Here is a 22,999-nt window from a genome sequence, read left to right as displayed (position 1 = left end):
GCCTTTGACAAGGTCCCTCATGGCAGACTTGTACAAAAGGTGAAGTCACACGGGATCAGAGGTGAGCTGGCAAGATGGATACAGAACTGGCAAGATCATAGAAGGCAGAGAGTAGCAATGGAAGGGTGCTTTTTTGATTGGAGGGCTGTGACTAGTGGTGTTCCCTAGATATCAGTGCTGGGACCTTTGCTGTTCGTAGTATATATAAATGATTTGGAGGAAAATGTAACTGGTCTAATTAGTAAGTTTGCGGACGACACAAAGGTTGGTGAAATTGCGGATAGCAATGAGGTCTGTCAGAGGATACAGCAGGATTTATGATCGTTTGGAGACTTGAGCGGAGAGATGGCAGAGGAAGTTTAATCCGGAAAAATGTGAGGTAATGCATTTTGGAAGGTCTAATACAGGTGGGGAATATACAGTGAATGGTAGAACCCTCAAGAGTATTGACAGTCAGAGAGATCTAGGTGTACAGGTCCACAGGTCACTGAAAGTGGCAACACAGGTGGAGGGGGTAGTCAAGAAAGCATACGCCATGCTTGCCTTCATTGGCCAGGGCATTGAGTATAAAAATTGGCAAGTCATGTTGCAGCTGTATATAACCTTAGTTAGGCCACACTTGGAGTATAGTGTTCAATTCTGGTTGCCACAGTACTAGAAGGATGTGGAGGCTTGGGAGAGGGTGCAGAAGTGATTTACCAGTATGTTGCCTGGTATGGAGGGCATTAGCTATGAGGAGAGGTTGAATAAACTCTGTTTGTTCTCACTGGAACTTCGGAGGTTGAGGGGTGACTTGATAGAGGTCTACAAAATTATGAGGGGCGTAGACAGAGTGGATAGTCAGAGGCTTTTTCCTCGGGTAGAAGGGTCAATTACTAGGGGGCATAGATTCAAGGTGCGAGGGGCAAGGTTTAGAGGAGATGTACGAGGCAGGTTTTTTACACAGAGGGTAGTGGGTGCCTGGAACTCGCTGCCAGAGGAGGTGATGGAAGCAGAGGTGATAGTGACGTTTAAGGGGCGTCTTGACAAATACATGAATAGGATGGGAATAGAGGGATTAAGGACCCCGGAAGTGTAGAAGATTTTAGTTTAGATGGGCAGCATGGTCGGCGCAGGCTTGGAGGGCCGAAGGGCCTGTTCCTGCGCTGTACTTTTCTTTGTTCTTTGTAACCAGTGCCTCGTTACTGGGTTATTGGCTCATGTTGGTTGACCTATCCTGCCAGTGTATTTACAGGATTTTGCAGAGGCAACGTTGGTGATATCTCTCCAAGGATTTGAGATGCCTGCAGTACAATGTCCATATTTCTGATGCAAACATGAGAGCGGGGATCACGGCTGCTCTGTAGACCATGAGCTCAGTGCTGCATATGAGGTGTCGGACTTCGAGTACTCTGTCCCTCAGGCGTCCAAAGACTGCATTGGTGCATTGGAGTCGATGTTTAATTTTGTCGTCAATGTCTTATCGCAGCGAGAGGAGGCTCCCAGGGTCTGGGAAATGATCCACATTGTCCAACAGCTCACCGTAGATCTTGATGGTTGGGAAGCAGTTTTGGGTGGCATGAGCGGGCTGGTAGAGAATTGACATGCATTGTAGACAGGCAAGTGAAGAAGTTCAATCACCACTGATCCCTCAAAATGGCAATGATTGCTCTCTTATTTTATTTTTTTAATTTAGAGTACTCAATTCATTTTTTCCAATTGAGGGGCAATTTAGCGTGGTCAATCCACCTACCTTGCACATCTTTGGGTTGTGGGAGCGAAACCCACGCAAACACGGGGAGAATGTGCAAACTGCACACGGATAGTGACCCAGAGCCGGGATCGAACCTGGGACCTCAGCGCCGTGAGACTGCAGTGCTAACCACTGAGCCACCGTGCTGCCCTCGTTCTCTTATTTTTAACTCCACATCTGCTGCCTTCAAATTCACCAGAGTTATCAAAGTACAGAACTACTGGGTGCCTGAACAAGCTAGAGGAACCCCTTGGAAATATGGAAACATAGAAAAGAGGAGCAGGGGTAGGCCATACGACCCTTTGAATCTGTCCAACTATTCACGATGATCATCCAACTCAGTAACCTGTTCCCGCTTTCCCCCCCATATTCTTTGATCTTTTCTTAGCCCTAAGAGTTATATATCTGCTAAGGCAAAGTCACCATAGTCCCAGATAACCATAGGCTACTTTCCCCATTGAGGTGGAGAGTTGACTGGTGGTGGTTTAACCTGAGGATCAACCTATCACAGGCGAGGGGCAAGATTGAGAAGGCGGGCCTTCCTGAATTACCTCAGCTGGTACGGAAATTGAACCCGCACTGCTGGCCTTGCTCTGCATCACAAACCAGTGTCCATCCCACTGAGCTAAACTGGCCAGACACAGAAGATAACACAAATTGTAGGTGACTCACAAGCCCAGGGTTCATCGATATCTTATGTGCTGCAACAGAGGAGCGAGAACCAGTGCGCCGGCACACCTGCGCATGTCAAGGGATCTGATCACTCACTTATGCCATCTTTAGCAGGATTTGGCATGAGGGAAACTTGGAGGACATCGATTGCCAGTTGCAGTGAAAGTCACCACTGCACCTAATTCTACTGCAGTGACTCCTTCCAGGGCTCCACTGGGGACCGCTGCATGATTTCGCAAACCCCCACCCACAAATGCATGCAGGTCACAGATGTCATTTTTGCCATGATCCACATTTGAAAATGAAATGAAATGAATTTTGTCAATGTTGACATAGATCAGGCAAGAGCACTGGGTTTTGCTGAGATATTTTGATTCCCACATTTGCAGAGTGCCATCATCTGCACTCACTCTGCTCTAAAAGCTCCCTGGCAGCAAACAGTCCAGTACACCAACCACAAAAGCTTCCACTTTCTCAATGCTCAGCTGGTGTGCAACTATAACAAACATATGCAGGATTGCGCCAGATACCCAAGAAGTGCCCACGACTAATATACCCTCAGTAGATCTCATATCACCGACATCTTCCAGGGTTGACACAAAATGCAGAGCTGGTTCCTCTTGGACATGGGTTATTCAAAAAGAATGTAGCTGTTGATGCCTATTTGGCAGCCTCGGATACCTGCTGAGAGAATGTATAACAAGGCTCATGCTGCAACTGAGACTTTGGTTGAACACTTTGGGGTCCTGAAAATGTGGTTCTGATGCTTGGACAGATCTGGTGGTGCACTGCTATACAATCCCCAGAGTGTCACGCATCATTGTGGCTTGCTGCACATTACACAACCTGGCACTGCAAAGGGGGGAGGATCTGACAGGTGAAGATCTGCATGTCTCCTCCAATGAGGACGTTGAATGTAATGATGATGATATGATCAGGTCCTGGAAACCGAGGAGGCAGGAAAGGGGCCACTGCACTGGACAGAGAGACAGGCATGCCCATGAGGCCCTCGTTGCTAGTGATTTCAGGATGAGGATGGGGAGATGGTTTGTTTGTTATTGTTTGTTCTTTGTAGCACAGAAAGAAGCCATTTGGCCCATTGTGTCTGCACCGGCTCCCAAAAGAGCAACCTAGCTAGTCCCATCCCCAGTCCTACATCTGTAGCCCTCGAAATTCATCACTTTCAAATATATATCCAGCTCTCTTTTGAAACCTCCTATGGGGATGCGCTGAGGACACTCCTGAGGTCTCCTCCATCATGGGCCAGCATAAACACGATCATTGCAACTCCTCTAACTTCAGCCGAGCAGTTACAGATGACACTGCATTGTCACACAACACAGTCGCATTCCTCTGATGCTTTGGGCAGCACGGTGGCGCAGAGGTTAGTGCTGCTGCCTCACGGCACTGAGGACCCCGGTTCGATCGCAGCCCCGGGTCACTGTCCATGTGGAGTTCTCCCAGTGTCTGCGTGGGTCTCACCCCCACAACCCAAAGATGTGCAGGTTAGATGGATTGGCCATGCTAAATTGCCCCTCAATTGGAAAAGGAAATAATTGGGTACTCAAAATTTCTAAAAGAAAACTCTGATGCTTTGAAGAATGAGGATGCCTTGAGGGCATGTGGCAGTGCTGCGACAAGGTGCTAGCCAGAGGAGGTCATCAGACAACAGGGCGGCACTATGACACAGTGGTTAGCACTGTTGCTTCATAACGCCAAGGTCTCGGGTTCGATTTCTGACTTGGGTCATTGACTGTGTGGAGTCTGCACGTTCTCCCAGTGTCTGCGTGGGTTTCCTCCGGGTGCTCCGGTTTCCTCCCATAATTCCCGAAAGATGCACTGTAAGGTGAATTGGACATTCTGAATTCTCCCTCTGTGTACCCGAAGAGGCGCCGGAATGTGGCGAAGAGGGTTTTTTTACAGTAACTTCATTGCAGTGTTAATGTAAGCCTACTTGTGACAATAAAGATTATTAGTAGTATATTATATGCATTACGGCACTGCCCGTATATTAGAGGTACAAGGTAAATCCCTGCCTGCTGACTCCACCCAGTAGGTGGCGTATAAATGTGTGTGCTCTTCTGTGCTACAGCCATTCTGGTTCCAGCTACAGGAGGCACAACATCTTGCTCAATAAAGCCTCGATTATTCGACTACTCTCGTCTTTGTGGTAATTGATAGTGCATCAATTTAATGAGCAAGATTTTTTAAACAATGGATCTCCGCATCAAGCCTGACCGCCTGCAGCTGAGCCCTCAAGCAGCCAATGCTATGTCCGACTTTGACCACTGGCTAGCCTGCTTCGAAAGCTACCTCAGCACAGCCGCTGAAGAACCCTTGGACTCGCAGAAGATCCAAGTCCTCTAGTCATGGGTGAGCCCTGACATTTTTTCCCTCATCCGGAATGCGCCCAACTACTCCGAAGCGATGGAGCTCCTGAAGGGACACTACGTTCGACCAGTAAATCAAGTATACGCCAGGCACCTCCTGGCCACGAGACAGCAACTCCCCGGGAAGTCTCTGGACGATTTCTGGCGTGCTCTGCACATCCTAGGTAGGAACTGTGACTGCCAGGCAGTTTCGGCAGTCCAGCACACAGAACTTTTAATTAGAGACACTTGCGTCACGGCATGAAGTCTGCGTACGTCCGCCAGTGGCTACTGGAAGGGGGTACGCTCGATCTTGCGGGAACGAGGCAGCTCGCTAATTCGTTAGAAGTGGCCTCCCGTTCAGTGCTACGCCCCCGACCGCGCGGCACCCTCGTGGGCATCGTGGGCCCCACCAGCTGCCGACACCAGCTCACCGCAAGCCTGCGTCCCGCGGCAGCCAGCCAACTCTGGGGGGGCCCAAGTGTTATTTCTGCGGCAAAACAAACACCCCAGGCAGCACTGCTCGGCGCGGAGCGTGACCTGCAACGGGTGTGGGAAGAAAGGACACTTTGCTTCTGTTTGCCAGGGCCGGTCGGTCGCCGCTGTTTCCAGGCCCGGCATTCCTACACTCCCCACGTGCGACCCAGTGGCACGCCATTTTCCCCTTCGCCAGCCACGTGCGGCCCGTGGACGCCGCCATCTTTGATGCCGCTCGCCATGTGCGCCCGCCATTTCGGACGGCGCCTCAGGACTCCTGCTTGTCTGGCCGTTCATCACCTGCTGCTACCTCCGCTACCGTTGACCAGCCTGGGACCTCCCAGCACCTGCTGCAGCTCGCCTCTATCACCCTGGATCCGTCCCGGCCCCGCAACCTCGCGACCGCGACGGTGAAGATCGATGTGCACGAGACGACCTGCCTTTTTGACTCCGGGAGCACAGAGAGCTTCATCCACCCCACTACGGTAAGGCGCTGCTCCCTCCCGGTACACCCCGTCACCCAGAAAATCTCCCTGGCCTCCGGATCCAATTCCGTGGAAATCCGGGGGTACTGCATCACGACCCTCACCGTCCAAGGCGTTGAGTTCAGCAACGTCTGGCTCCATGTCCTCCCCCACCTCTGCGCTGCCCTGTTACTCAGCCTGGATTTTCAGTGCCATCTCCAAAGCCTAACTTTAAAATTCGGCGGACCCCTACCTCCCCTCACCGTCTGCGGACTCACGACCCTTAAGGTCGATCCACCTTCCCTGTTTGCGAAACTCACCCCGGATTGCAAACCCGTCGCCACTAGGAGCAGACGGTACAGTGCCCAGGACAGGACCTTCATCAGGTCAGAGGTCCAACAGCTTCTGCGGGAAGGGGTCATTGAGGCCAGCAACTGCCCCTGGAGAGCTCAAGTGGTGGTAGTGAAGACTGGGGAGAAGCACAGGATGGTCATTGACTACAGTCAGACCATCAACCGGTACACGCAGCTCGACGCGTACCCCCTCCCACGCACATCTGACATGGTCAATCAGATTGTGCAGTATTGAGTCTTTTCCACAGTGGACTTGAAGTCCTTCTACATCAGCTCCCCATCCGCCCGGAGGACCGCCAATACACTGCGTTCAAAGCAGTTGGCCGCCTCTATCACTTCCTCAGGGTTCCCTTCGGCGTCATTAATGGGGTCTTGGTCTTCCAGCGAGAGATGGACTGAATGGTTGACCGGTTGACCTTACTTCAGTGGTAGGGAAATTACTGGAGAGAATTCTTCGAGACAGGATCTACTCCCATTTGGAAGCAAATGGACGTATTAGTGAGAGGCAGCACGGTTTTGTGAAGGGAAGGTCGTGTCTCACTAACTTGATAGAGTTTTTCGAGGAGGTCACTAAGATGATTGATGCAGGTAGGGCAGTAGATGTTGTCTATATGGACTTCAGTAAGGCCTTTGACAAGGTCCCTCATGGTAGACTAGTACAAAAGGTGAAGTCACACGGGATCAGGGGTGAGCTGGCAAGGTGGATACAGAACTGGCTAGGCCATAGAAGGCAGAGATTAGCAATGGAGGGATGCTTTTCTAATTGGAGGGCTGTGACCAGTGGTGTTCCACAGGGATCAGTGCTGGGACCTTTGCTCTTTGTAGTATATATAAATGATTTGGAGGAAAATGTAACTGGTCTGATTAGTACGTTTGCAGACGACACAAAGGTTGGTGGAATTGCGGATAGCGATGAGGACTGTCGGAGGATACAGCAGGATTTAGATTGTCTGGAGACTTGGGCGGAGAGATGGCAGATGGAGTTTAATCCGGACAAATGTGAGGTAATGCATTTTGGAAGGTCTAATGCAGGTAGGGAATATACAGTGAATGGTAGAACCCTCAAGAGTATTGAAAGTCAAAGAGATCTAGGAGTACAGGTCCACAGGTCATTGAAAGGGGCAACACAGGTGGAGAAGGTAGTCAAGAAGGCATACGGCATGCTTGCCTTCATTGGCCGGGGCATTGAGTATAAGAATTGGCAAGTCATGTTGCAGCTGTATAGAACCTTAGTTAGGGCACACTTGGAGTATAGTGTTCAATTCTGGTCGCCACACTACCAGAAGGATGTGGAGGCTTTAGAGAGGGTGCAGAAGAGATTTACCAGAATGTTGCCTGGTATGGAGGGCATTAGCTATGAAGAGCGGTTGAATAAACTCGGTTTGTTCTCACTGGAACGAAGGAGGTTGAGGGGAGACCTGATAGAGGTATACAAAATTATGAGGGGCATAGACAGAGTGGATAGTCAGAGGCTTTTCCCCAGGGTAGAGGGGTCAATTACTAGGGGGCATAGGTCGAAGGTGAGAGGGGCAAGGTTTAGAGTAGATGTGTGAGGCAAGTGTTTTACGCAGAGGGTAGTGGGTGCCTGGAACTCGCTACCGGAGGAGGTAGTGGAAGCAGGGACGATAGGGACATTTAAGGGGCATCTTGACAAATATATGAATAGGATGGGAACAGAAGGATACAGACCCAGGAAGTGTAGAAGATTGTAGTTTAGTCGGGCAGCATGGTCGGCACGGGCTTGGAGGGCCGAAGGGCCTGTTCCTGTGCTGTACATTTCTTTGTTCTTTGTTCTTTGGTACGGATTGGGGGCCACCTTCCCGTACCTAGATAACGTCACCATCTGCGGCCATGACGCTAACCTCCAAAAATTCCTCCAGACCGCCAAACTCCTTAATCTCACATACAATAAGGAGAAATGAGTGTTCCGCACCAACCGCTTAGCCATCCTTGGCTACATCGTGGAAAATTGAGTCCTAGGGCCCGACCCCGACTGCATGCGCCCCCTCCTGGAACTCCCTCTCCCCCACTGCCCCAAGGCCCTGAAACGATGCCTGGGGTTTTTCTCCTACTATGCCCAGTGGGTCCCTAATTATGCGGACAAGGCCTGCCCACTCATTTAGTCCACAGTTGTCCCCCTGGCAGCTGAGGCCCGCCAGGCCTTCAACCACATCAAGGCAGACATCGCCAAGGCCACGATGCACGCGGTCGACGAGTCCCTCCCCTTTCAGATGGAGAGCAATGTATCGGACGTAGTTCTGGCCGCCACCCTCAACCAGGCAAGCAGGCCCGTGGCCTTCTTTTCCCGCACCCTCCATGCCTCCGGAATTTGGCACTCCTCTGTCGAAAAGGAGGCCCAAGCCATTGTGGAAGCTGTGCGGCATTGGAGGCATTACCTGGCCGGCTGGAGATTCACTCTCCTCACTGACCAACAATCGGTTGCCTTTATGTTTAATAATACACAGTGCGGCAAGATCAAAAATGACAAGATCTTGAGGTGGAGGATCGCGCTCGCCACCTATAATTACGAGATTTTGTATCGCCCGGGGAAGCTTAATGAGCCCCCTGATGCCCTATCCCGCAGTACATGTGCCGACGCACAAGTGGACCGACTCCGGGCTCTCCCTTATGACCTCTGCCACCCGGGGGTCACCCGGTTCTTCCATTTCATCAAGGCCCGCAACCTGCCCTTCTCCATTGAGAAGGTCATGACCATCACCAGAGACTGCCAAGTCTGCGCAGAGTGCAAGCTGCACTTCTATCGGCCAGATCGAGCGCACCTGGTGAAGGCCTCCCGCCCCTTTGAGTGCCTCAGCATGGACTTCAAAGGACCCCTCCCCTCCACCGACCGAAACACGTACTTTCTAAATGTGATTGATGAGTACTTCTGGTTCCCTTTCGCCATCCCATGCCCCGATATCACTTCTGCCGCGGTAATTAAAGCCCTGGACAGCATCTTCACCCTGTTCGGTTTCCCCACCTACATCTACAGCAATCGGGGATCCTCTTTTATGAGCGATGAGCTGCGTCAGTTCCTGCTCAGCAAGGGCATCGCCTCGAGCAGGACGACTAGCTACAACCCCCGGGGAAACGGGCAGGTGGAGAGGGAGAACGGGACGGTCTGGAAGGCCGTCCTGCTGGCCCTGCGGTCTACAAATCTCCCGGTCTCCCGCTGGCAGAAGCTCCTCCCCGACGCATTCCATTCCATCCGATCGCTCCTCTGCACCGCCACTAACGAGACCTCTCACGAACGTGTGTTTGCCTTCCCCAGGAAGTCCACCTCCGGGGTCTCACTCCCAACATAGCTGACAGTTCCTGGACCCATCGTCCTCCGGAAGCATGTGCGGATCCATAAGTCGGACCCCTTGGTCGAAAAAGTCCACCTCTTACATGCTAACCCGCAGTATGCCTACGTGGCACACCCCGACGGGCAGCAGGACACAGTCTCCCTTCGGGACCTGGCACCCGTTGGATCCCCACTCCACGACCCCCGACCTGACCCCCCCCCAGGTTGCCTCATTCACCCCGCGCCACTCATCCTCCCTCCAGCGAACCTCACCGCAGCCCCCACCCCAGCAGGGTCTGTCCTCCCACTGGATCCACTCAGGGATGACGAAGACGAGGACAACACGCTCCCGGAGTCACAGGTGACCAAGTCGGCGCCCACATCACCATCAGGACTGAGGCGATCGCAGAGAAGGGTCAAGGCCCCTGACAGACTTAACTTGTAATGTTTTCCACCACTCCCACCAGACTCTTTGTTTTAACAGGGGGTGAATGTGGTAGTCACCACTAGTAGTATATTATATGTATTACGGCACTGCCCGTATATTAGAGATACAAGGGTAAATCCCTGCCTGCTGGCTCTGCCCAGTAGGCGGCGTATAAATGTGTGTGCTCTTCTGTGCTGCAGCCATTCTGGTTCCAGCTACAGGAGGCACAACATCTTGCTCAATAAAGCCTCGATTGTTCCACTATTCTCGTCTTTGTGGTAATTGATAGTGCATCAGGTCACTGTCTCTGTGGAGTCTGCACGTTCTCCCAGTGTCTGCGTGGGTTTCCTCCGGATGCTCCGGTTTCCTCACACAAGTCCCGAAAGACGCACTGTCAGGTGAATTGGACATTCTGAATTCTCCCTCTGTGTACCCGAACAGGCGCCGGAATGTGGCAACTAGGGGCTTTCCACAGTAACTTCATTGCAGTGTTAATGTAAGCCTACTTGTGACAATAAAGATTATTATTATAGAAAGTGCTGAATCAGTGCTGCTCATGTGTTTATCCAGCATCCCAAACACGACAGCACCCTCAAAGACGTATGGGCACTTATACGATCTTGAGTGGAATGTTAGCTGCATGCCTTCCATCTGGCAGGGCTTCTCAATCAGATCCGTCATGACCATGGTAGCCATGCAAAATGTGTTACATTGATGATGAGACATAAAAATCACATTTGGGACAAAGGAGCAAATGAAATGTCGCTAGTGTGACTGCACTTACAGATGACTCAGTTGGCTGTGGCATACTTCCCGAAATGAAACTCTCATCTGGCAGTTTCAGTTTGGGTTCCTGTGTTCCATTAATCTCATTGCTACAATGGAGGCGTGACACCCAAGAATGATGAGGTCAGATGCTTGGCTGCATGACATTGAGAAGTCTCCTTTGACACACAATCAGTGTGTCCTCATGGTCAGCCCTTGATCTTACGAACTGCAAGGTGATCAGGCAACATGAAACCTGCAAGATCATATGCTTTTCCTGATGCCAAGTCCTGGTCTGGCTCATCACAGACTTGCTCCTATTCCATTGCTCCTCAGCACATTGTGAAAAGCAACTATGTATCATTCCACTGCAGGTAGTGACCTTCAGAGGTCACCATTTGGAAGCTGTATCAGTGAGCTGTTGAAGAGTCAAAGCGATGGCTTGAACATCCCTGTTCACCAACTTGGTGAAGAGACTCTTCTCCCCACAATAGTTACAATCTCAGGGTTGTAGAGCTCAAGGTTGAATGTCTCAGCTCCTGCATACATGTGCACCATTGCTTCATCAGCTTGGTGGCAAGGTCGGGCAGCAGGTGCCGCAGTGGTTAACACTGCTGTCTAGGGCGCTGAGGACCCGGGTTTGACCCCAGACCCGGGTCACTGACTGCGTGGAGTTCGCACATTCTCCCCGTGTCTGCGTAGGTGAGGTAGTCGGTATTAGCGGTATTACGGTACCGAGGTTGAGGCTGTATGATCATTGGCGTGGGAGGTACCTCAGACAGGAAGATCATTGGTAAAGCCTGCCTGCTGGTTCCGCCCAGTAAGGCGGAGTATGAGAGTCTGTGTCTCCCTAGCAGCTGCATTCTGTACCTGCGCTGCTGGGGGAAACATCTAGTCCAATAAAGCCTTCAATTGTCATCCAATCTCGCTTCTGGAGTCATTGATCGAGCACCAATTTATTGGACTTGATTTTAAAGACTGGAGCTCCGAATCAAGCCGGAGTGTCTGCAACTCAGCCCCCACGCGGCAAACTCAGCGGCAACCTTCAAACACTGGCTGGCGTGCTTCAACGGGTAGCTCAGGACAGCCACGACTGCACCCATGGAGGGCCAGAAGATGCAAGTTCTCCACTCAAGGGTGAGCCCAGAGATCTACACCTTCATTGAGGATGCGGACGATTTCGAGGCCGTGATGGCCCTGTTGAAAGGACACTACATTCGCCAGTAAACCAGGTTTACTCCCGACATCTGCATGCGACAAGGCGACAAATCCCGGGGGAATCGCTGGATGAATTCTACCGCACGCTCCTGGTGCTAGGTAGGAACTGGGACTGCCCGTGAGTTTCAGCTAGCGACCACACAGAACTTTTAATCTGGAACGCATTCGTTGCAGGTATGCTGTCCTCATAAATCCGTCAACGGCTGCTGGAGAAAGAGACACTAGGCCCCAAGGAGGCACGGGCCCTTGCTAGCTCCTCGGATGTGGCCTCCCGAAACGCCCGCTTGTACGTCCCCGACCGTGAGGCAGCCCCTTGGGCAGCGTGGAACCAACCCGCGGCTGACCCCGATGAATCCCCCATCCCCCCACAAGCTTGTGCCGCGCGGCTATCAGGCAACCCCGGGGGGGGCCCGCTGTTATCTTTGCGGACAAGCCAAGCAACCCCGGCAGCGCTGCCCGGCCCGCTCCTCCACCTGCAAAAGTTGTGGGAAAAAGGGCCATTCCGTGGCGGTATGCCAGGCCCGGGCGGTCGCCGATGTCTCCAGGGGCGAACCGGGGCCACCACCACAACTCTCTCCACGGGCCACGTGTGGGCCGCGGGCGCCGCCATCTTCATTTTCCCGAGCCACGTGCGGGCCCCGGGTGCTGCCATCTTGTTCCCCAGGGACCACGTGCGATGCATGGACGCCGCCATCTTGCCCACCCCCAGCCATGTGCGACCTGTGGGTGTCGCCATCTTGGCTGGAGTCTCAGGACCCCGATTTGGATGACCACACACCGCCCGAGGAAAATCTTCAACTTTTACCACGACTCGCCTCGGTGACCTTGGACCAGTCTCGGCCCCGAACGCTCTCGACCGCGACGACGACTGTGCTCATCAACGGGTGCAAAATTTCCTGCCTGATCGACTCCGGGAGCACAGAGAGCTTCATACACCCCAACACGATAAGGTGCTGTTCTCTTCCCATACATCTTGTTAACCAAAGAATCTCCCTGGCCTCCAGGTCTCACTCTGTAGAGATCAAGGGGTTCTGCATAGCGAACCTCACGGTCTAGGGAAGAGAAATAAAAAATTTCCGACTCTACGTCCTCCCTCACCTCTGCACTGCCACGCTCCTGGGGTTGGACTTCCAATGCAACCTCCAGAGCTTAACCTTTAAATTCAGCGGCCCTATACCCCCCCTCACTGTCTTCAGCCTCACGACCCTTTTGGTCGACCCGCCTTCCCTTTTTGCGAACCTCACCCCGGATTGCAAACCGGTCGCCACCAGGAGCAGACGGTACAGTGCCCAGGACCGGACCTTCATTAGGTTGGAAGTCCAGCGGCTAGTGAAGGAAGGTATTATCGAGGCTAGCAACAGCCCCTGGAGAGCTCAAGTAGTGGTTGTAAAGACCGGGGAGAAGCACAGGATGGTCATCGATTATAGTCAGACCATCAACAGGTACACGCAGCTCAACGCGTACCCTCTCCCCCGCATATCTGATTTGGTCAATCAGATTGCACAATACAAGGTCTTTTCCACGGTGGACCTCAAATCCGCCTACCACCAGCTCCCCATCTGCCCGGGCGACCGCAAGTACACTGCATTCGAAGAAGATGGGCGGCTCTACCATTTCCTAAGGGTTCCCTTCGGTGTCACAAATGGAGTTTCGGTCTTCCAACGGGAGATGGACCGAATGGTTGACCGGTACGGTTTGCGGGCCACGTTTCCGTACCTCGACAATGTCACCATCTGCGGCCACGACCAGCAGGACCACGACACCAACCTCTGCAAATCCCTCCAAACCGCAAAAACCCTTAACTTAACCTACAACAAGGACAAATGCATGTTCAGCACCGACCGTCTAGCCATCCTCGGCTACGTAGTGCATGATGGAGTCATAGGCCCAGATCCCGAACGCATGCGTCCCCTCATGGAGTTTCCCCTCCCCCACTGCCCTGAAACACTGGGATTATTTTCATATTACGCCCAGTGGGTCCCCAATTATGCGGACAAGGCCCGCCCACTAATCCAATCCTCGGTTTTCCCCGTGTCGGCAGAGGCCCGCCAGGCCTTCAGCCGCATAAAGGCGGACATCGCAAAGGCCACGAGGTACGCAATCGATGAATCCCTTCCCTTCCAAGTCGAGAGCGACGCGTCCGATGTAGCTCTGGCGGCCACCCTCAACCCAGCGGGCAGGCCCGTGGCCTTCTTCTCACGCACCCTCCATGCTTCAGAAATCCGTCATTCTTCCGTTGAAAAGGAGGCCCAGGCCATAGTAGAAGCTGTGCGGCACTGGAGGCATTACCTGGCCGGCATGAGATTCACGCTCCTCACTGACCAACGGTCGGTAGCTTTCATGTTCGATAATGCACAGCGGGTCAAGATAAAGAACAACAAGATCTTACGGTGGAGGATCGAGCTCTCCACCTACAACTATGAGATCTTGTATCGTCCCGGGAAGCTAAACGAGCCTCCTGATGCCCTATCCCGCGGCACATGTGCCAACGTACAAGTGGACTGACTCCGGGCCCTCCATGAGGACCACTGCCAACCCGGGGTCACTCAATTCTTACATTTTATCAAGACCCGCAACCTGTCCTACTCCCTCGAGGTCAGGACCGTCACCAGGAACTGCCAAATCTGCGCGGAGTGCAAGCCGCACTTCTACAGGCCAGAGAAAGCGCACCTGATAAAGGCTTCCCGTCCCTTTGAATGCCTCAGTATGGACTTCAAAGGGCTGCTCCCTCCACCGACCACAACACGTACTATCTGAACGGTTCCCATTCGCCATCCCCTACCCTTACATGACCGCAACCACAGTCATAAAAGCCCTCCACAATATCTTTACCCTGTTCGGTTTCCCCACCTGCATACACAGCGATAGGGGGTCCTTCTTCATGAGTGACGAACTGCGTCAATTCCTGCTCAGCAAGGGCATCGCCTCGAGCAGGACGACCAGTTATAACCCCCGGGGAAACGGACAGGGAGAAAGGGAGAACGGAACGGTCTGGAAGACCGTCCTACTGGCCCTACGGTCCAGGAATCTCCCAGTCTCCCGCTGGCAGGAGGTCCTTCCCAATGCACTCCACTCCATCCGATCACTGCTGTGTACCACGACAAACAAAACACCTCATGAACATCTCTTTGTCTTCCCTAGGAAGTCCTCCTCCGGGACCTCGCTCCCAATCTGGCTGGCAGCTCCTGGACCCATTCTGCTCCACAAACACGTGCGGGCGCACAAGTCGGACCCATTGGTAGAGAGGGTCAACCTCCTTCACGCTAACCCTCAGTACGCCTACACGGCGTAGCTCGACGGCCGGCAGGATACGGTCTCCCTATGGGGCCTTGCGCTCGCTGGATCCCCACCCACTCACCCCCACCAACCCCACCCTCCCTCCCAATGGCGCACCCCACGGCTGCCCCCTTCCCAGGTGGATCGGTTCTTCCGCTGGTCCCACCCAGGGGTGATGAAGCTACCGAAGAAGCCGAAGTCACGCTCCCGGAGTCACGGATGCCCGAGCCGGCGCCTGCATCACCGCCGAAACTGCGACGATCACAGAGGATGACCAGGGCCCCCGATTGATTAATTGCTTCATTCTGATATGTACATGTAAAATGAATACTCTAAATAGTTGTGACATAAGAACATAAGAACTAGGAGCAGGAGTAGGCCATCTGGCCACTCGAGCCTGCTCCACCATTCAATGAGATCATAGCTGATCTTTTGTGGACTCAGCTCCACTTTCCGGCCCGAACACCATAACCCTTAATCCGTTTATTCTTCAAAAAACTGTCTATCTTTATCTTAAAAACATTTAATGAAGGAGCCTCTACTGCTTCGCTGGGCAAGGAATTCCATAGATTCACAACCCTTTGGGTGAAGAAGTTCCTCCTAAACTCAGTCCTAAATCTACTTCCCCTTATTTTGAGGCTATGCCCCCTAGTTCTGCTTTCACCCGCCAGTGGAAACAACCTGCCCGCATCTATCCTATCTATTCCCTTCATAATCTTATATGTTTCTATAAGATCCCCCCTCATCCTTCTAAATTCCAACGAGTACAGTCCCAGTCTACTCAACCTCTCCTCATAATCCAACCCCTTCAGCTCTGGGATTAACCTAGTGAATCTACTCTGCACACCCTCCAGTGCCAGTACGTCCTTTCTCAAGTAAGGAGACCAAAACTGAACACAATACTCCAGGTGTGGCCTCACTAACACCTTATACAATTGCAGCAGAACCTCCCTAGTCTTAAACTCCATCCCTCTAGCAATGAAGGACAAAATTCCATTTGCCTTCTTAATCACCTGTTGCACCCGTAAACCAACTTTTTGCGACTCATGCACTAGCACACCCAGGTCTCTCTGCACAGCAGCATGTTTTAATATTTTATCATTTAAATAATAATCCCTTTTGCTGTTATTCCTACCAAAATGGATCACCTCACATTTGTCAACATTATATTCCATCTGCCAGACCCTAGCCCATTCACTTAGCCTATCCAAATCCCTCTGCAGACTTCCAGTATCCTCTGCACTTTTTGCTTTACCAATTATCTTAGTGTCGTCTGCAAACTTGGACACATTGCCCTTGGTCTCCAACTCCAAATCATCTATGTAAATTGTGAACAGTTGTGGGCCCAACACTGATCCCTGAGGGACACCACTAGCTACTGATTGCCAACCAGAGAAACACCCATTAATCCCCACTCTTTGCTTTCTATTAATTAACCAATCCTCTAACCATGCTACAACTTTCCCCTTAATGCCATGCATCTTTATCTTATGCAGCAACCTTTTGTGTGGCACCTTGTCAAAGGCTTTCTGGAAATCCAGAAAGACCACATCCATTGGCTCCCCGTTATCTACCGCACTGTTAATGTCCTCAAAAAATTCCACTAAATTAGTTAGGCACGACCTGCCCTTTATGAACCCATGCTGCGTCTGCCCAATGGGACAATTTCCATCCAGATGCCTCGCTATTTCTTCCTTGATGATAGATTCCAGCATCTTCTCTACTGCCGAAGTTAAGCTCACTGGCCTATAATTACCCGCTTTCTGCCTACCTCCTTTTTTAAACAGTGGTGTCACGTTTGCTAATTTCCAATCTGCCGGGACCACCCCAGAGTCTCGTGAATTTTGGTAAATTATCACTAGTGCATTTGCAATTTCCCTAGCCATCTCTTTTAGCACTCTGGGATGCATTCCATCAGGTCCGGGAGACTTGTCTACCTTTAGCCCCATTAGCTTGCCCATCACTACCTATTTTGTGATAACAATCCTCTCAAGGTCCTCACCTCTCATAGCCTCATTTCCATCAGCCACTGGCATGTTATTTGTGTCTTCCACTGTGAAGACCGACTCAAAAAACCTGTTCAGTTCCTCAGCCATTTCCTCATCTCCCATTATTAAATCTCCCTTCTCATCCTCTAAAGGACCAATATTTACCTTAGGCACTCTTTTTTGTTGTATGTATTTGTAGAAACTTTTACTATCTGTTTTTATATTCTGAGCAAGTTTATTCTCATAATCTATCTTACTCTTCTTTATAGCTTTTTTAGTCGCTTTCTGTTGCCCCCTAAAGATTTCCCAGTCCTCTAGTCTCCCACTGATCTTTGCTACTTTGTATGTTTTTTCCTTCAATTTGATACTCTCCCTTATTTCCTTAGATATCCACGGTCAATTTTCCCTCTTTTTACCGTCCTTCCTTTTTGTTGGTATAAACCTTTGCTGAGCACTGTGAAAAATCACTTGGAAGCTTCTCCACTGTTCCTCAACCGTTTCACCGTAAAGTCTTTGCTCCCAGTCTACCTTACCTTCTCTCATCCCATTGTAATCTCCTTTGTTTAAGCACAAAACACTAGTGCTTGATTTTACCTTCTCACCCTCCATCTGTATTTTAAATTCCACCATATTCTGATTGCTCCTTCCGAGAGGATCCCTAACTATGAGATCCTGAATGAATCCTGTCTCATTACACAGGACCAGATCTAGGACCGCTTGTTCCCTCGTAGGTTCCATTACATACTGTTCGAGGAAACTATCACGGATACATTCTATAAACTCCTCCTCAAGGCTGCCTTGACCGACCTGGTTAAACCAATCGACATGTAGATTAAAATCCCCCATGATAACTGCTGTACCATTTCTACATGCATCAGTTATTTCTTTGTTTATTGCCTGCCCCACCATAATGTTACTATTTGGTAGCCTATAGATTACTCCTATCAGTGACTTTTTCACCTTAATATTCCTGATTTCCACCCAAATGGATTCAATCTTATCCTCCATAGCACCGATGTCATCCCTTACTGTTGCCCGGATGTCATCCTTAAATAACAGAGCTACACCACCTCCCTTACCATCCACTCTGTCCTTCCGAAAAGTTTGATACCCTCGGATGTTTAACTCCCAGCCGTGTCCATCCTTTAATCATGTTTCAGTAATGGCCACTAAATCATTGTCATTCACGATGATTTGCGCCATCAACTCATTTACCTCATTCCGAATACTACGAGCATTCAGGTAAAGTACACTTATGTTGGCTTTTTTACCTCTGTTCTGAATCTTAACACCTCGATCAGTAACCTCTCCTAAGTTATATTTCCTCTTAACCTTTCTCCTAATTTTCCTTGTCGTTGAACCCATATCTTCATGTAACAACCTGCCGCGTCGCTTACCATTAATGTTTTCACTTCCTGTTTTATTTCTTTTAGTATTCCTGGTCCTATTCACTGAGCTCCCCTCAGTCACTGTACCTTGTACTGTCGCCCTTTTTGATTATGGCTTCTCTACCTTACACTTTCCCCCTTACTGCCTTTTATTTGTCCCTGTTTTACTACCTTCCAACTTCCTGCATCGGTTCCCATCCCCCTGCCACATTAGTTTAAACTCTCCCAACAGCTCTAGCAAACAACCCCCATGGACATCAGTTCCAGTCCTGCCCAGGTGCAGACCGTCCGGTTTGTACTGGTCCCACCTCCCCCAGAACCGGTTCCAATGTCCCAGGAATTTGAATCCCTCCCTCTTGCACCATCTCTCGAGCCACGCATTCATCCTCTCTATCCTGACATTCCTACTCTCTGACTAGCTCGTGGCACTGGTAGAAATCCTGAGATTACTACCTTTGAGGTCCTACTTTTTAGTTTAACTCCTAGCTCCCTAAATTCAGTTTGTAGAACCTCGACATGTAATAAGGCAAAACACTGTACCACCGATGGGTACCACCATAACCTCTACCACTGTATGACGCGAGACCACCAGCCCCGCCGGACTCTTTTTTTAATAGGGGGTGAATGTGGTAGTCGGTATTAGGGGTATTACAGTACCTAGGTTGAAGCTGTAAGATCATTGGTGTGGGAGGTACCTGAGACAGGAAGATCATTGGTGAAGCCTGCCTGCTGGTTCCGCCCAGTAAGGTGGAGTATAAGAGTCTGTGTCTCCCTAGCAGCTGCATTCTGTACCTGCGCTGCTGGGGGAAATATCTAGTCCAATAAAGCCTTCAATTGTCTCCAATCACACTTCTGTAAACCCAAAGATGTGCAGTGTAGGTGGATTGGCCACACTAAATTGCCCCTTTATTGGAAAAAATAATTGGGTCCTCTGAATTTATTTTAAAATATTTGGTGGCAAGGTGCTCTGACTTTTGGCTGAGATCAGCATATTTTGTTTGTAAACATTGGATACCTTTGTGGTTGAGGGCAGCGCACATAGCTTCTGTGAAGAGGCTCATATCATTGCGACCCTGCCAACAGACAGTGCGAGAGGCAGATGGAGCTTGAGAGTGCATGTACCTTCTGTAAGTCTTCCCTTAAACTGCATGTTCATTTGACATCCTGACCTGAGATGTCCCTGCCTTCACATTCTGTAGATCAGATTGTGCACTGTGTTCAACCGACTGTGAACCCCATGCTACACTAGAACTAGGTCCCACTGAGGTATGTGTGTCTGCGCTGGTGGGTGCTGGTGAGTGCTGTGACAGGTCTTCAATGTTGCTGTCCTCAGCTTCCTCATCCAAAGTATTGTCGGGGCTGGGGGTTCGGACCTGGTTCACCTTGGATGCTTTCCAGAGATGTCTGGGAAAAAGGAGATCATAGGAGACTGTGCAACAGGAGAAATCGCTCACAGTCCGACGAATGTTGTTGTGCAGGATCTTTACTTGGGTGTGAGCCGCCGACCTCACCGTCAGTACGGGAATCGCCCATGTCCTCTCCGGCCAGTTGAATGGCTCTGTAATAAAAGCCTGACCGAAACTTAACCTCAGCAACTCCTCCTCGGGTCTGGGACCTCTTTTCTTCTTGTGAGTCTGCTTGTCCTGCATGAAGAATGATGGAGATTGTGTGAGTTAAGCATATGCGAGGGCACATGATAAGCATGCCTGATATGTGTGGGTGGCGATTGGTGCCATCGGCAGGATAAGGAAGCAAGCTCCTGAAGAGATAGGACAGATGGAGATGTGAGGGTATGAGAGAGAGCGAGTGGTGATGTCCCTTTAGGTGTCAAGAGTGGATCCTTATGAATGTGTGATGGACTTGTGAGTGTGTGAGTATGTTTTTCTTTTTATAAATTTAAAGGACCCAATTAATTTTTTTTCCAATTAAGGGGCAATTTAGCCTGGCCAATCCACTTACCCTGCACATCTTTGGGTTGCAGTGGACCCACGCAGACACGGGGAGAGTGTGTGTGATAGATGACTTGTCCTGTGGGAACACAAGAGACCATTCATCCTCTTCCTGCACTGGGTGGCTGACCTCCTTTGCAGGGCATTGGCATTAATCACTGCTACAACCGCCTCCCAAGCTGGATTGGTGACCTTCTTGGACTCCAGTGAGGGTAGAGGACAATGTGACAGGCCTTCACTGCATCCAACAGGCGCTCCAGTGAGACGTTGCTAAATTTGGGCGCTGCATGCTTTCTCACTTTGAACCTTTACTAAGCTGTGAGAGTGCGGACAATCTGCATAGGCACCCTTTAAATATGGCGGCCGGAACTGAGGAGCTCGGAGGTAATGGGTCATGGCAGAGGCCACCCACCAGCAACGTGGCGTGAACGCTGTGGATGAATAATTAATTATGCCTGAAGGAATATGGTGTTAAACTCGTATAACAGTATGAACCCCATTTTCTTTTAAAATATATTTTGAGTGGGATCTTTAACATTTAGTAACAAGATTTATACACAAGAGCCATTGGCAAAAACACAAAAGAAGAAACCAAACAACAGAAATTTCATAAACGTCTGTACAGCAGATCATCACCTTTTGGTGACCCAGGTTCCTGTACTCGCATTATCTTACTTACATTTGTATTTACAATCAATGCCAGAGCTCTTTGCTTTATTTATATTTGCACTTGTTTTGATGGGGTGGGGGTGGGTGGCCTTGTTCCCTATTGAGTTGTCAAGGGAGGTTAGGATGTTCCGCCTCATCGCTTTTCCATGTGTGGGAACGGTTTGTGTCCCTTCCGGCGATTGGCCTTCCTTCCCACCTCTCATCTGTTGTACGCGAGCCCCCTTCTATCCTAGCGGTACTCCCTGCCACCCCGTGCCCTCCCTCCCCCTCCCCTTCCTGTCCGTCCCACCCCCTTTCTATCTTCTCCACCCCCCACCCTGTCCCTTTAGTTGCTGGTTGCAAACAGGTCTTCAAAGCGGTTTATGAACTTCTTCCATGTGTCGTGTAATCTCTCCTCGGACCCTCTGAGAATTTTATCTTCTCTAGTCTCTGGAACTTGGCCAGGCCTGAGAGCTACTCTGAAGCCCTGGGTGGCGATGCTGACATCTAACCTAGCAGAAGCGTCCGACTGGTGATCAGTGAGGCGAAGGCCAGGGTGCTCACCCCCCTCTCCCTGTGTAGAGCACTGGAGGCTCTGACACCCCGAAGACTGCTGTAGATGGGCACGGCTCCATCTCGATCCCCACAACCCTGGACATAGCCTCGTAAAAGGCAGTCCAGAGCTCCCCGAGTCTGGGGCAGGACCAGAACATGTCGGTATGGTTGGCCGTGCCCTCCTGACACCGCTTGAACTTGTCCTCTACCTCCGGGAAGAACGCGCTCATGCGTGTCTTGGCCAGGTGCGCTCTGTGCACCACCTTGAACTGCATCAGACTTAGCCCGGCACAAGAGGTGGTGGAGTTGATCCTGTGTAGCACCTCGCTCCAGTGTCCTCCCCCACCCCCCTCTCCATGCCCAGCTCCCCACACACCCCGCATTTCCGTCTGGTCCTATCTAGTGGGGTCCTGACCTTTTCTGTGAGTCGTCCACAAATGTCCCCACATTTTCTGTCCTCTAACCAGTCCAGCCCTACCATTGTGTCCAGAAATGTGTTTCCGGGTCTCTGGAGGAATGTTTTTGACTCCTTGCGGAGAAAATAGTGCGGCTGCAGGTATCTGAGCTGGTTCCCTTTTGGGAGTTGGAGCTTCTCTGAGAGTTCCCCCAGGGTTGCCAGTCTATCATCCATGTACAGGTCCTTTACACTCAATGTCGCTCTGCTCTCCATCCACATCCCAAACCTGGTGGCTACCTTCGCTGGTGTGAACCTATGCTTCTTTCAGATGGGGGCCTTTATACCACCCAGCTTGAAGTGGTACCCGAAACAGGACTTGAGTGTGGCCACTACCACTGGGCTCCTGGAGTGTGTGTGTGGGGGGGGACGGGAGAGGTGCACTATCCAATGCTCGGAGAGACATCCCTGTGCAGGAGACTGCCTCCATTCAGACCAAATCCGCCTCCAGTTCCCTCAGCCACCTATTAGCCTCTCCACGCTTTCCGCTCAGTGGTAGAATAAGAGGTTGGTTAGGCCCAGGCCTCCCACATGTCACCCTTGCTGCAAGACGATCTTGCGTATCCTGGGGACTCTTTTCCCCCCCGCTAGAAATAGGCCATGATTAGCTTGTTGATGCTGGTGAAGAAGGATTTGGGGAAGAAGATCGGGAGTGATCTGAATATGAAGAGGAACCTAGGCAGCAAGTTCATTTTGGCCATCTGTACCCTTCCTGCTAGCGAAAGAGGGAACGAGTCCCATCTTTGCACGTCACTCTTCACCTCCTTCACCAGGCTGAAGTGGTTCCACTTGTAGAGCCTCATCCAGTTGTGGGCTACTTGTATCCCCAGGTACCTGAACTTTGTTTGGGTCACAGTAGTTCTTCCAGCTCTGCTGGATCCGCTGCTCTTTTCACTGTTGAGGCCTCTCACATTCCATGTTAACTAGCCAGATAGGGTCAGCCATACTCTCCCTGTCGGCCTGCCCTGTTCGTCTGGG

General features: G+C 51.0%; 1 long non-coding RNA gene across 1 annotated transcript in view; it reads right to left on the bottom strand.

The window, feature by feature from the left end:
- The window catches only part of LOC140427047 (uncharacterized), a 340,763-nt gene that overhangs the window by 4,241 nt on the left and 313,523 nt on the right, over window positions 1-22,999 (bottom strand). The gene's annotated exons all lie outside the window — the stretch shown is intronic.

The sequence above is a fragment of the Scyliorhinus torazame genome, chromosome 7 (assembly GCF_047496885.1).
Source record: "Scyliorhinus torazame isolate Kashiwa2021f chromosome 7, sScyTor2.1, whole genome shotgun sequence".
NCBI lineage: Eukaryota > Metazoa > Chordata > Chondrichthyes > Carcharhiniformes > Scyliorhinidae > Scyliorhinus > Scyliorhinus torazame.
Note: the sequence above shows the minus strand (reverse complement) of the source record. Positions and strands in the feature narration are given on the sequence as shown.